The following is a 15152-nucleotide window of genomic DNA, read 5'->3' as shown; positions in this document are numbered from 1 at the left end:
CCTTAGCAAGACCCCCATCCTTTTTTATGATTACAAAAAGTAAATAGAATGTCCCGTTTTGGGGTCTAAACTTCAAAAAGCGCACGTTTCACATTTGCAATAATTGTTTATTGGATATATATCTTGTTCTCAAATTAAAACGTCCATAAATTATTTTTTTCAGATCAAAATATATAAAAAATCAGTCCCATCAATCAAGATACCCATCCTTGTAATTGGTACAAAGAGTGTTTAGAATGTCAAGCTTTCAGTCAGAATACGAAAAAGAAAATCAGCGAGCACTTAATTGCACTCGCATTGTCTATTGTCTTTTGCCTATTCAGATAACATCCTGAGCATTTTTACAAAAAAATGCCTAGAATGTAAAGTTTTTAGATAAGACTATACACAAGTTTTAGCTCGCGCTTCGCGCTCACATTTTTTATTAGTGAGATATTAATCCTCCTCATGAGTCATTGCAAATAGTTTTTCTTTCTCTTTCCTTGGCCGTGAAAGCTAAATTGTTTCCCCTTCTTCCCTTTCTCTCCACCATTTCTGCCGACTTCAGCATCAGACAAAGCCATGACACCTGTTCTGGATCTAGAATCGTACTATCAATATCAGCAAAGTACAGCAGAGAAGTGTATTAACTTCCGTAACAATTACTGAACGAACTTATATAGAAAAGGAGATTAGAAATTTTAAGTTCTAAAGAAGATGCCAATATTCAACATTTGTAGTATGAATTATTTAAAATTTCAAAAGCATTAGATGTCGTATATAATTCTCGGGAAATTGTTTTCGTTGGCAATTTTCTCTCTGTTCAAAGTGATGTTGAAAATAAGTTTTGTAATAATAATTTGACAAGGATGAATAGCTATGATTTGTATGGGTACCTAGGTGGAGGGTACCTTATATGATTTATTTATGTATGATCCGGAGTGATTCAGTAAAGCACAAATTTGTAGCATATTCAAGAAAAAAATGTTACGGAAGTTAATGCGTTACGGAAGTTAATGTCTTTATGTTTTATGGTCCAACGTGGTCCTTATTTAGCAGCCCTACCTTTGGAAACTGTATTTATTATGAAAGGTGTCTCTTATCCTATATAATACTGAATCCTTTACAGAACTGCCAAAGTGCATATTTTCTTAAGGTGCGTTACGGATGTTAAAGCTGTTTAGTCATACATTTCATTTTGTAAGAATAGTCCTTCATTTCCGTGTAATACAGGAAACACATGTGATAATTCCCTATCAATTATTTATTAATGAATATCACTCTACTTGCAGACACATCATATAATATCAGTCAGTTTGAAAGGGGGGAAAACTTGTGGCAGTACTAGTTCGTTACAGAGGTTGAAATGAATTTGGGACAAAGTTAAAAGTGAAAATAATCACAAAGTGATCATCAAATACTAGGATAAGCGCAATATGTCAGACGTTTACACCAAGCTGCCCTCACCAGACATTAATGTAGGTAAGATATACAGACTACTTATAAAAGAGAATGATAGTAATATAAAAAACTGACCAGGGACAGTGTCGATTCTAACAAAAAGCAGAAATAAAAGGCTTTTGTAATAAAATTAGAGCTTTACTAGTCAATGGTCGCATATGCATTGTGGAGCTAGTCTATTAATGTCATTGTCTTGATAATAATTTTGTAAAAAGTGTTCAGGGTTGTGAAGCTAGCGGCCATTAGATAGCCGAGACACGTTTTTTGTGAATTGTAACATTTTTTGAGAATGACCCTCCATCAGATTAACGACTGTGACCCAGAGTGTTATATGCAGTAATCTGGTGAACACGCAAAACAAATGCGTTCAAATGTGTACTCTCTTTATTAAAAGTGCGTTGCACTTTGCTGCACCCTGTATTATCGTACAGATGCGCGCGCATGAACGAACGTAAAATAGTGCTCGTATCGAGCCTGCATGTAGTAAAAGCTAGCACATAAGCGCTTTCAAGACAAAAACAAAGTGCGCACCCAGCTAGTAGACCGTGGTGGTGATGGCAGAAGTAGTAGTAGTAGTAGCAGTAGTAGTAGTAATTGTAGTTAGTAGTGGTGGTGGTGGTGGTGGTAATAATAGTAGTCATGGTTATAGTAGTAAGCAGATCCGTCGGAAGAAAATTCAAAGTGGTACGATTTTAAATTCATGAACATGGTGCGTATATCTCTTAACGACCAATACAAGCACGAACCTGCTTTCTCGTTCTTTCATTTTTTTTTCATGAAACTTAGGCACATGTTGTAAACGCGAACATGAATTAAGCAAAGAATGCTCGCGCGAAGCGCGAGCTTATTTTTTTATATGGTGACCTCAAAAAGGCTTCTTTAAGTACTAGTTGCAGAAATTTATGGGCATGACATAATATGTTGCTAAAAGAAAGTTCAAAAGTTTTAATTTCGGAACTTTTTTGGCACCATCATGATTAAGATCAATATGTTTAATCGTTCAATTTGTATTTTTAACTCTACGTTTCGGGGATATTTTTTCTTCAAGCGAAAAAAAAAATGATTGGTGATCACGGAAATAGTTTTAGACAGGAATTCGTTAGTCTTTGTCGGTATCTAAATGGATTCTTTCTCTCCTACGGTATTATGGCAAGCCTGTGGTTAGAGGAGTACATATTTTGGTATTGTGTCCTAAATGTATCTTATTGAAATAGATGAATAAGAAGCTATTTGTAAAGAGGTATCCCTTGGCCAAGAGTAGAGTGTAATACCATAGAGTTAATCCCCATAACAAAGTAAAATATTGAAGAAAAAAATTAACAAGCCAGGGGGGAGATCTGAAAGATGTTATGATTGAATATGACAAAAGCGTGTATTAAAGGGATGTGCGTTTGGGGTAATATCCGCATTTCTTTATTTAAATTAACTTGTTGTGCAAATCCGTCCATTAAATAAACACTGTAGCATTACAAAAAGTTGTTTATTATTATTTTTTTATGCAACGCTGTTTACTTTTTGTATTTTTTTCTTTTAGTTTAAACAATTATGCTTAATTCATTGAAAAACTAAATATTAAAAATAAATCCTTATTGCTAACAATTGGAACATTTACTGTAAAGTTCACAGTAAAAACGCTGTTTAAGATTTTATACAACGCTGTTTACTATATGAACCTTACAGTATTTGTTTAACCGTTATAACAATCATGTTTAATTTATTGAAGATTAGATATTGAAAATTAAACTTTGTTGCTTAAGATTTAAACACTTGTTTAAACTGTGTAAACAATTACTGTAAGGTTCATATAGTAAACAGCGTTGTATATTTTGTTTTACTGTGTATAGTAAAGCGTGTTGTATGAAATAATTTAAAGATTATTTTCAAGATTACTGTCAAGTATATAAAAGGAGTTCAAACGAGCCTAACGTGTGCCGATATTTGAACACAACAGACTACTGTCTTTTTAGCATAAGTATAATGAAACGGATTGTACACCCTAAAGCACCTCATATATATTTATTTTTGTGAGAGAAAGGGAGAGAGAGAGAGAAAATAAGGGAGCGAGAGAGAGAGAGAGGGGGGGGGAGAGAGGGGGGATTGAGGGGCCGGAGAAAAGAAATAGAGTCACTGTTAATAAATATCGTGCCCGACATTACCAAATTCTAAGTACTCCACCTTAATAATGTATGTCACAAAAAAAAACACCAACAACATCAACAATAACTAACAAACAACATCAACGAGAAAAAAAAATCGCTGAATAATGACACACTGGTTCCATTTTGATGACTTAATGATGAGGAATATGTATATAGTGCAAAAGTTCACGTTCGTCCCAAACAGGGGATTTTTCTTGGATAGAGTAGTAAGAGGAGGGCTATGATAATAATACATGGGATGTGCAGTAAATAGTTAGGATCAACCCGGTTTTTTTTTTTTTTTTTTTTTTTTTGGGGGGGGGATCAGCAGGGGGAATTTCTTCTTCATTATTAAGAAATTCTAAAAGAGTTCCTTTTCTCAAGTTGTGTAAGTTGTTATGAATCAAATTAATGTTAGGCATCGCACTCTCAATTATCCCTTAATAAGTATGAAAGGCCTATGCTACTTTATGTGACGTGTTGAAGTTTGAACACAATAGCTAACAAATGTTTTAGATCAGTATGCTCAATGCGTAATTATCATTTTCTTTTATTATTTTCTCAATCAATTTGTTAGTGCCTTTATGTCATTCTTAATTTTTCATCTCATATCAGTTTTGCACGATGGCTTAGTGGTTTAGCACCCTCCTCATAAACGAGTGTTCGTGGGTTCCATATCCCTGGACGAATCATAACAAACACTTACAAAAATGGGACCTTCTGCCTTCTTGCGATCGGCTAATCATTTAGATTGGCGAAGAATAAAATACACTTAAAGAAATATTGGGCCCGCTGGTATATCGGTGTCAGTGGCTACCCTGTGTAAATAAAATGTTGTTGTTATTATTATTATTATTAAAGACAGAATATACTAAATGTTTGACAATTCTTTATCCAGAAGAATGAATATGTTTAATGATGTGATATCTGACTGTTATTCTAGCATCTAAATCAAAATAGACAACGATTGGACGTAATCATGGTTCCAATGTTGGGAGTAAGAGGAAACGGTTTTTATTCGTCATTTGACAGATTTGACAAGAATTGTTCGTGGTTTGCGTCTTTGGCTTGATTTTTATGCCATTAAAGAAAGAAAGAAAATTATCATGATTATATATAAAATACCCTTTATACTCAGTGTGTTTCTGACCGAAAAGAGAGGTTCGTATGCCTAACTTGACAGATTTGACAATTCCTGATTGTATTTTGGGTCTTTTGTTCAATTTTTGTCATTTTAACGACTGTCCTATTTGACTGTTCAGTGTTTTCGACCAAGTAGGCTCCAATGTAGCAGGGTCTGGATCAAAGACTGTCCAAATTCAAGTTCCTCAGAAACTCAAGGCTGATTAAAACCTGTGAAGAAAATATGACGTCAAATATTACATGTCGATGAGTGATGCAATTCTAATATTTCCAGTTCGAGTTGGAGCATTGGGGAGAAGTGTTTATTATATACTATACCTTTGATACACATGTGTTTGTGGATTAAACTAATGTGGTATTAAATGCTTCATTGCAAAGACAGGTCATATGTGGCAAACGTAAACGGTAAAGAAGGGGGAAGTAGGTGTTTAGTTATTCCTTTTCTTTACTGTTTTTATTCATAGATGTATAGCAATTGGCTTAACTATATGCTGGAATTAAAAGAAAAGTATTTGGAATCACTTTTTGACTGTTAGAGGATAACAATGTGTTGTACTACTATATATTTCAACAATTCACGTGATTTCGAAGATTTATTCATACGGCGATTTCATGATTTTTTTAAGCTTTTCATCTAGTCCATAATACAATTTTAAATGCATACACGTCTTCGCCAGTATCCCTCAGGGCTTTTGAAAAAATAAACTACATGATGTTCCATAAACCATTAAAGTAATGTTTGTGTGCCTTCACCAATCTCTTAACAGCACCAAATCCAGGACCCCGGGTCCATGACGCATTTTCTACCCGTTACCTATACCCATTCCAAAAAGGTTTATAACGTGGTTTTCTAATCTGATCATGTGACTCTTTGAAATTATTCAGCAGGTGACTGAAACTTGAAGCCCCCTCCTCCTCTCCTCCTCCTCGTCCTTCTCCCCCTCCTACAACAGTTTTTTTCTTCGTCTATAGGTTGCTGGTATGAAGATCATGTTTGGGTGTTCATGTCATGCCATGCCTTGCCCCGGCTGGCTTGGGCGATAGTTCCGTTTGAATGAAGGGTGTAGTAAAGCGACAGGAAACGTATGGAAGGAATTACCCTCTTTCTAACCCATGTGAACCTTACCATTTCTCAATACACTTTGAAGTTCAAGGCCTTATAACCCTTTCCAGACCAAGCTAGAGACTTATCCAGAGACATAGCGCTTTGATGTTTTTTGTTCCATTTCTTTTATTCCGTTTAATGTCCCTAGCCGGGCTAATTGCGACATTGCATCCTCTTTCCATTACCTTTTGCTCCGGGCTAAAGATATTTATATCTCAATAAATAGAGTAAAATTCACAAAGCAAAATGCTGAAAATTTGATCAAAATCAGAAAACAACTAATGAGGTTATTGGATATTAAATATTTGCATTATTCACATGAAACGGTTCCAAGCACCATTAATATTCATTAGGTGGGTTGATGATGTCATATCACCACTTATTCTTTATTAGGTTCAAGAACTAAAACAATTAGATTCACAGCTGATTATAATAAGTGCATTAGTTATTTCTTGCTGCAACTAATTTCATCATATTGGAGACACATCATTTACACATTAATGAAAATGAAACAATTATGATTTCATGTAATAACATAAGAAAAACGAAAATTGGGATGTGACATCATCAGCCCACCTAATGAATATTCATGGCAAATGCCGAGCACTGTTTCCCGGGATAATGCAGATCTTCAATAACTTCGTTATTTGTTATCCGATTTTGATGAAATTTTTAGCATGTTGCTCTGTGAATTTACTCTATTTATTTAGATATGAATACATTCAAGTGTATGATTATTACCTGTTAATCACGAACTTTGCAAGCCTGACGTTTGCAATATCGGTATATGCCTGTATGTTTGTTGTTCCAAAGACAAAGATTTATTACTCCGAAACACGCAAACTGCGTATGTCAACAAATCATGGACCTAATAGGTCCATGGTCAAAATGTTCGTTAGTCCGAAAATGGAGCGTGGAGCGTTGTGGCCCAGTGGATTAGTCTTCGGACTTTGAAACAGAGGGTCGTGGGTTCGAATCCCAGCCATGGCGTAATTTCCTTTAGCAAGAAACTGATCCACAGTGTGCTGCACTCAACCCAGGTGAGGTAAATGGGTACCGGTAGGAAGTAATTCCTTAAAAAGCTGTGTGCGCTATGAACGCCTAGCTTAGCCGGGTAATATAGGAGCGCCTTGAGCACCTAACAAGGTGGATATGTGCGCAATATAAATACCCTATATTATTATTATAAAATGAAATAGGGTTCGTTACAATCTAAAAAAATAATAATTTAGTAAAAGTGCTTCATGAGGTATATGTGTCCAACCAACAATTCTTTTGGGAATTTTTTATTTATCCAGTGTCATGAAAAATTTGCCCATTCTAAAGTAATTGCTGCTTATTTTGTTAACCTTACTGGACAATGTGATTTGCCTTTTCAGTCCTTTGTGTGCTGACCACCGAGTAAGATGATACTTGTGTTCCTCCTCGTGCCCCTGTTTCGTCGACTCCTCCGTTACGCCTGTCCCGAAACAAGAGGAAGAAAAAGAACCCCCAAAAAAGAAAACTCGATGACCCAGATCGTGTCTCTTTTAGAATTACCTTAGGCTTCAATGAGGATCATTATTACTCTATATTGACATATTTTTTAAAAATAGAATTATGTCTTTAAACATGAATTTGGACCTTGATAGCCATGGTTGTTAATATTTTCGACTGGGCTCATGAGGTTTCCAGTCTTTCCGGACAAAGAGACAGTCGGAATTATCTTTTAGGTGCCCAAAGCCATAATAGTCATCATCTTTATTCTCATCTTTCTCTCCTTTATAATATTACGGTGTCTTGTTCATAAATTTGTAATGCTGCCAAAATGAAATTTTTAAAAAGATGTACCGCATTTTAGAAAGTGCCATGAGCCTAAATATAGCAAATTGATCAATTTTTTTCTGAACACGCAAGAAAAGTTTGTTTATTTATCCTTTTCACGGTCCATAACGTCATAATCACACTAACTCAAACCTAATTCTGATTTTATTTTATTTGGAACATGCATGTTCGCTCAGTCTGGGTCTGATTCATTCGGATGACTGAGGGAATTCATGGCATTTTGGGAAATCTTCCTTATACGTTCTAAAGACACAAAAACTTCTACTTTTTTTCGTAGTAGCACTCGAGTCAATGGACATTATCTTAACATGATCACGTGCCCAAATTTCTATTTAGCCTCCCCACCCCCTTTCCTCTTCCGTCCTCTCACTTTCTACATCCCTTTTGAAGATGTATATTTATAAATATTATCCTTTGTCGACAGGTGACCTGGTGATATGACGTCACTGTCGTATTATGGTGACGTCAGTCCTACTGATCAAACTTGAAGGGGTTCTCCCTTATTCTTTTTATGGTGAGATTGTATTTTAATATCCATATATATTTATAATATTTGGAGATTTTATATGCGATAAAACATTTTTCTGATTACATTGGGCTAGAAGAGTTTGACACATGTTTGATGCAAGGTTTGGTGTATATTTATATATCAAAATTCTAAACTAGTTAAAAACATGCACGTATCTGTAGCATTACGCTGTAATTAAAAAGAAACACAGCAAAGTTTGTTGGCACTATATAACTCTGCGTACCCCCCCCCCAAAAAAAAAAGGCAAAAAGTGTTATTGTTGTTTGAATTTGAATAATCTTATGTCCTGGAATTATTACCATTCAGCATCATGTTTCCTGTCCTGGAGATTTCCCTAACCCTTTATTACCTTTAATATCTAATTTCATTCATACAAGACCTATCTTCATACTTGGCCATCACCATCGTTAGCTTGCCTGTATCCGAGGGTGACATTTAATGTTCATTCGCTTCGGTTGGTGTTGATACAATACTCCTAGACGATGGATTGTGTTCACACTGGAGCACTAGCAATTTGACTCTTGTTTGCGAAAGTAGGAACTGATTAATATATATGGCAACAAAGCTACTCATCATTCTCATGGATTTCAATTCATCATTATTTTCAATTTGATATTTTTTATCTTGTTTTTCACGAATATTCGCCGCAATGAATCGAAATTTGTCTCATTTAAGTAAACAATAAACAAAAGACAAGGACGTACTGGCATTTATGGAAAGACATATTAATCTACCCACTGGCATACAGATTTATGGGGGCATGGACCCGCCATAATTATAATGACCGAGAAAAAATTGAGAAAAGAAAGGAAGAGGGGTTAAATGTGAAATATATTATTTCCTGAATATGTCAAAATCTATTACAAAATTATATTTTTGTATTGAAAATATATTTTTTTAATGGTGGTTCGGTTCGCTCCGCTCCGCTCATTCACAGCTGTTTATAGAATTTGCCCCAAATGCCATGTCTTGCCCATATTTTTATACTTTTTTTATGTTTATTTATACATCCATTTATTCATTCATTATTATTATTACTTTAACATTCCCTTCTTTTTTTTTTGGGGGGGGGGAGGGGTTAGAGGGCTCATTATGCAACTGGATTGAATTCAAATGTCTATCGACCTCAAAGCCAAGAGCTTAAGTTAAACTTAAGTGGGTGTCGTGTGAACCTAACTGATACAAGTGCGATATGAATGAAGTGTTGGCTAGGTCAATGATTTAGATGGCAAGATGAGGCTATTTGTTCACGCATCACTTCGAATAATATGTCGTCGTCCGATTCATGTTCCTCTTACAGTGCCGACGAGGGATGCCAGGGGTGCCACCAGGGAGGAGGAGGGTTGGGATATGTACCTTACTGGCTAGCAACATCCCCCTCCCCCAAAATATGTGTTTAAACCAAAAACAAATTTTACATATGAAATGAACTTTATATGGCAAGCAGATTGAAGAAACGGTTTCGTCACTGGCGAACATAAGGGGGGGGGGCGCCTAGTGGCCATGGACGCCCAAAAAATTTCACGACCAAAAATTGTGGGGAAGAAAAAGAAAGGAAAATAGGGTGAAATATAATACCTCTTTCTGAATTTTGTGTAAGGCTCTGTCACAAAATTAGATTTTTTTGTATCAAAAAGGTCAAACATGGTGAAGCTCGCTTCGCTCGTTCTCAGCTATTTCTTCCTCTTTCAAAATGTTTGACTCATTACGCTAATAGGTTTTGTAGTCTAAAAGTTACCGTTAAAAATGGCAAAGTTTTTGACGCTTGCTTCGCTCACTCTCAGTTTTTTTTTGTCCCATAACGCAATGTCTTGCCCCCTAATTTTGTTTGTCTCATGCATTGCGCTACTGTGTTTCGTAGTCTTATAGATACCAAATTACGAAGCTTTAATGAAAAATGTAAACTTTTTTGGCTTTAATGCATAATTCAAATTGTTGGTCAAACTGCCATTTTAGAGGATGGATCTATGAATCTACGAATGGCAAAAAATGACGTTATTATTGTAACGCTTTAAGGGGAACATATCATATGGACAGACGTCTTATCAAAATAATATATATACATAATGTAAAGAAGGTTAAAAAAACATCCCAACCACGTGAAGCCATGCAAATTTCCCCCTTTGATCATCATGATGATTATCATACAAAGACCATGTTCATAGGAATTATGTAGCATATATTCGAGGGAACGAGACGAGAAAGCAATTCTCAATTTCCTATACATTTATCGATTACGGATTTATATGTAAAGATGGTCAAAGATGCCTGAAATTCAAGAAAACTGTTACAAGTAATCATGTCGAAAAATGAAAAGAAAAAGATGATAGCAAACTACTGTTACTCCGAGACCTTTTTTTTGGGGGGGGGTCTAGCTCCCCCCCCCCCTCTTCCCCCTCTCTCTTTCTCCTCCTCTCTCTGCCTCTCCGTGATTTACGAATCCATTGCTCACACTCGACGCTATGCACTGCACTAAGCCATCCACATCTCTTGAGCTGAGATTCGACATGTTCGATGCAGAAAGTGTTAATTACTCAACCTCTTTACACAGGAAATATTTTTTTATTCTACAGCTAGAATAATAAACTGCTTTAAAATATGCATATGTGATCACGTTTTTGTCAGCATTAAAACAGAGCTTTGCTTCACTTGAAGGTAGGGAATTTTTTTATATATTTTATCATCCTATCTTATTAAAGTAGCGGAATGATCTAAAAAATTTAAAGGGGACAGCATGGGAAATGGGGCAAAATGTCAACAACAAACTGAGAGCGAATCGAGGGAACAAAATATTTGACCAGTTCAATGCATGAGTCTAATTTTGATCTTCCCAATATAGAAATATGATTTTGTGATAGATTTTGACATAATATGTAGAAAAAGATTATTATTTCAACCCTTTTCTTTTCATAATTTCTTTTTCTCTTTTTTTTTATTTCTTGCATTGTCATGAAACTTTTTGGGGTCCATGTTCCTCTTGCCCCCTTCCCCCATTTGTAAGCTAGTGCTTGTCATATAAAATCACTTGATGCTACGATGCGTGGAGGAGTTTTAATGTGTAATTGATAATTGATTTAGTGATAATTAGTTTTCATAATTTTTGTTCATCTCTGTACTTTATAAACATGATGAACAAATCAGTAAATATACTGTGAAGACGTATAACATAAGCTTGCTACATTGTGTGTAATTAATGAGCGGGGACCAATGTCCTCTCCGTGTGACCTTTTCTAAAAATACCAAATATCTAATATCTCTTCCTATGTCCTCATATGAACTGTATGTGAATATGATATTGGACATGTTGGAGTGTCCACCGGTCCTTATTCTTGATTGAACATTCTTCGATCCTCGTTAATTATCTAAGCCCAGAATATATCCTGGCATCTGGAAGTTGCCAGATACTTTTCTTTTCTCTTCCTAGCTTGAGATTTCCACTTATTACTTTCCATTTAAAATAATAACTAATCCACCTTTTCTCGAATATCATTTCCAACTCTAAATATTCGAAATGGATAGGTTGTTTCAAGAGCATTGGGCAAGGTGTAGTATCTGATTATATCTGAAACTGTTATGAATTCCTAATGAAATGTGTCATGTACTCGTTGGAACACTGTGTTAGAAGTTTAGTTTTTTCATTTGTATGCCATTTATGCGCTTCCCGCCCCAAGATACTCCACTTCATTTTTATTTCCTTGTACAAACACAATTTTGGAGCTTTGGTTTGATATTATTTTGTCAGCACATAAACATGACAATTTCACTAAACTGATGTCGATGAAAACGATTGACGCTACTGTACAGTTGTTTCCTTAGGTCAAAATTACAGTCGAATATCAAAGTGGTGAAGTTTAAGATGGAAGTTGGTGTGGGCCTTTTTTTTTCTTTTGTTTCATTTTTAATCCATTTTTTCTTCCAAGAATGGGATCAGTTACCACAATACTGTTTCATTTTCTCTGTTTAGTTTGAGGTATCCGCTTTGAAAACGATTTATTTTCAATGATAAGAAACAACAACTTCTTTTATGAAGAACCTGAAAGAGTTTCCGAGTTTGAATTCAATTATTAATACAAAAAAGTATTCAATGTATGGTGATAAGTATCGAATCACGACTTTTACTTGTTTACTGACTCGAAGCAAATCTCAAGAACGAAGAACTAAGAATGGTTCAAAGAGATGTACCGACTTGACTTCAGGCGAAGATAGGATTAGATCTAGGGGTATACTTTTACAAAGTCAACTGGGTCATTTAAAACTTCAAGCATCATAAGTTTTGTATCACTTGAACATCTTAGTTTATGTTTCAGCTTATGATAAATGAACACTGGTTCTCTATAAGAATACAATTTTGTTTAGAGTTTGTAGTTTACCAGGCCATTCGTTCTTTTACAAAGATTGAAAGTGAAGCCACTCTGGTCAAGTGAGATTTCTGAACCTCTAGAAATCGAGACGGAGCATCAAAAGTCATCGCTTTTTTGTTGTTTTTTATTGTTGCTTAAAACTACTATGAAAAGTCAAATTTTACCACTAAAATGATATCGGATCGATTCTTTTTGTTCTTTCTACCTAAAATATATTTAACTTTTAAATTCGAGGGAGGGGGCGCGATCCCCCGGAAACAAATAGATGGCCCGCGAATTATATCCTTGGTATTTTGACAGTAAAAAATATTTTCATTAAGTCCAATTGTTCGCCCCCTCACCTTCTTTCTCCCCCTTCATATAGTTACATTTACATTTATTTTTATTTTTCTTTGCTCATTTTCCTTCACGTTTGAAGAATCCAGGACGTACATTGCTCCTTCCCCCTTCGTGGCCCACTCTCCCTCTACTATTTCCCCCTATTGTCATTGAATCCATAATACTCTTTGTTTTCTTTATGTTACCTCCCCCTTTTATTTCCAACTGTCTGTTTGTCATTTTTTACCTTTTCTCTTCGTCCTCTTTTTGAAATTTATTTTTCATTTTTCTCCCTTTGGCATATTTGGTCTCTAACTTCATCGCGTTCTGTTTCTGTTTTTTTTTAATCAGTTTTCATCTATCTCTTTAACCCCCTACTCCAATTCCCTCTCGGTCTTATCCACTCACATTTTGCCTTAATTTTTTTTCAGATTTTTTTTTCTTGATCTATTTTTTGGCTATTTCGAAAAAAGACCTTGCTTTTGAAGTCAATTCCGAACCCGTCACTTTGCATCGATTAGCGCCATCTTACTCGACTTGATTCTATGGTGGTGTTGCAATCCACATTTTGGTAGTTGCATGACTGCATGCTTTGCATTTATGTCGACCTTACATAGATCTGTATGTCAATACCAAAACTGATTGCGAAAATACTAGCAGACTGAAGAAAAATAAATAGAAAAGAGACTTAATTAACATCCATGTAAGAGTCCTAAGACCTTCAATTGTTGTGATGAACAATTTTACTAGAAATTTTGGCAACATTTGGGGAATTTTTAACGACCATCTAAATAGATGTTGTGTTAGAGCCGATCTTGTTTGGCAGGTTGTCCTGCAGAAATGAAATAACTGAATACCGGTCATCATCCTGTATTAAGACTAGTGATTGTCATGTTCATGTATTACTATAACCTTCACATACTGTGAATCGAGGACAGACCGATGGGGAAAGGCATAAAAGGTCTTGATCTCCAGGGATTGTTTATCACTATCCACTTTTTCGGAATAGGGTAACAGGTATAACTCCCTTTTTGAGGGGGGGGTGACTCCTTGGATGGTATAGTGGTGATGGTGTTGGTTTTTATAACAGCGTTAGTTGAGGTGATGGTTGTGGCGGTAGTGGAGGCTTTTTGTGGTGGTGACGATGATAGGTGATGATTATGATGATGGTGGTGATGATGAGGATGATGATAACGGTGGTAGTGTTGGTGGTGGTGGTGAGGTATCCCCCGGAGGTAGTCAGTCTACACGATACTCGCTCTTTGTTTTCGACATATTGTTCTGGATAAAATCCCTTGTTTATGGGCGTAGGTGTTTTGTCAGGGATCGACTCCCGGACATTCACGTCTGTGTAACCTAAACTTAGACCACTCGACACTACATGCACTTCCATCTTGATCTGGGCTCCCCCGAATTGTTCGGAGGCGCGATCAATCTGGACCTACCACCTATGTCCATGATTTGAGTAAGTTCCCTTGAGAACCGTCCAGACTCGGCATCAGGTCCATGGTCACATGACCCACATGTCGCCATCAATCACAGAATTGATTTGAATACGTATATCTCCATGCCAATTCGCCAGGCTCACACTTTTTGTTTCATGTCGCTTATGGAACGCAGAAACTTCTTCGAGACATAACCGAATGATATACCAAAAAGACATTTAACCATGATCAATGCATCTTGTTTTCGATCGCTCATTGAATTTGAGAGAAACCACAATAATGAAGAATTTTCCGTAGTGAAGAAGATTGATGTTATTATTATCGTTTTATATCATTTCTCAGAAGGTCGGGAGGGCGCCTTTTAAAATTTCGTTTCGCACTGATCTTATTTAAGTTCTATTTTCTTTTGGACACATTCGTTGTTGTTACAAGCAACATTAGTTTAGAGAATTTAATTTTGCTCCTGCTGTCAGCTCGTGCTGCTATGATCAATGTTACAAAATAAATAGAGAAATTTCAATTGTGATTTGTCTACAACGTGCCTACTTTAAAATACAATAGCAAGTGCATCCATTTGTTTTCGGCATGCTGGGAAATTATACCGAATGCAGGTTATAGAGTGGTTTGGTCGGAGGGGAGTCGAATTTTGTCCAGTTTCTTTCTTTTTCTGCGTTCCATATTGTTATCCAAAAATTTTGTGATAAATATTATGTTGGTTGAACAATACAGAACAGGTGCAGATGAATGAGGAATATGATGGAAAGGCAGGGTTAAGACTGCTTGACGGGGAATGAAAACAACGGGAAAGATCTTTCAGATCCACCTGGGAGATCCCGAAGAAATCCAGAG

This window comes from Lytechinus pictus, chromosome 10 (assembly GCF_037042905.1).
Source record: "Lytechinus pictus isolate F3 Inbred chromosome 10, Lp3.0, whole genome shotgun sequence".
Lineage (NCBI taxonomy): Eukaryota > Metazoa > Echinodermata > Echinoidea > Temnopleuroida > Toxopneustidae > Lytechinus > Lytechinus pictus.
This window is presented reverse-complemented; position numbering follows the sequence as displayed.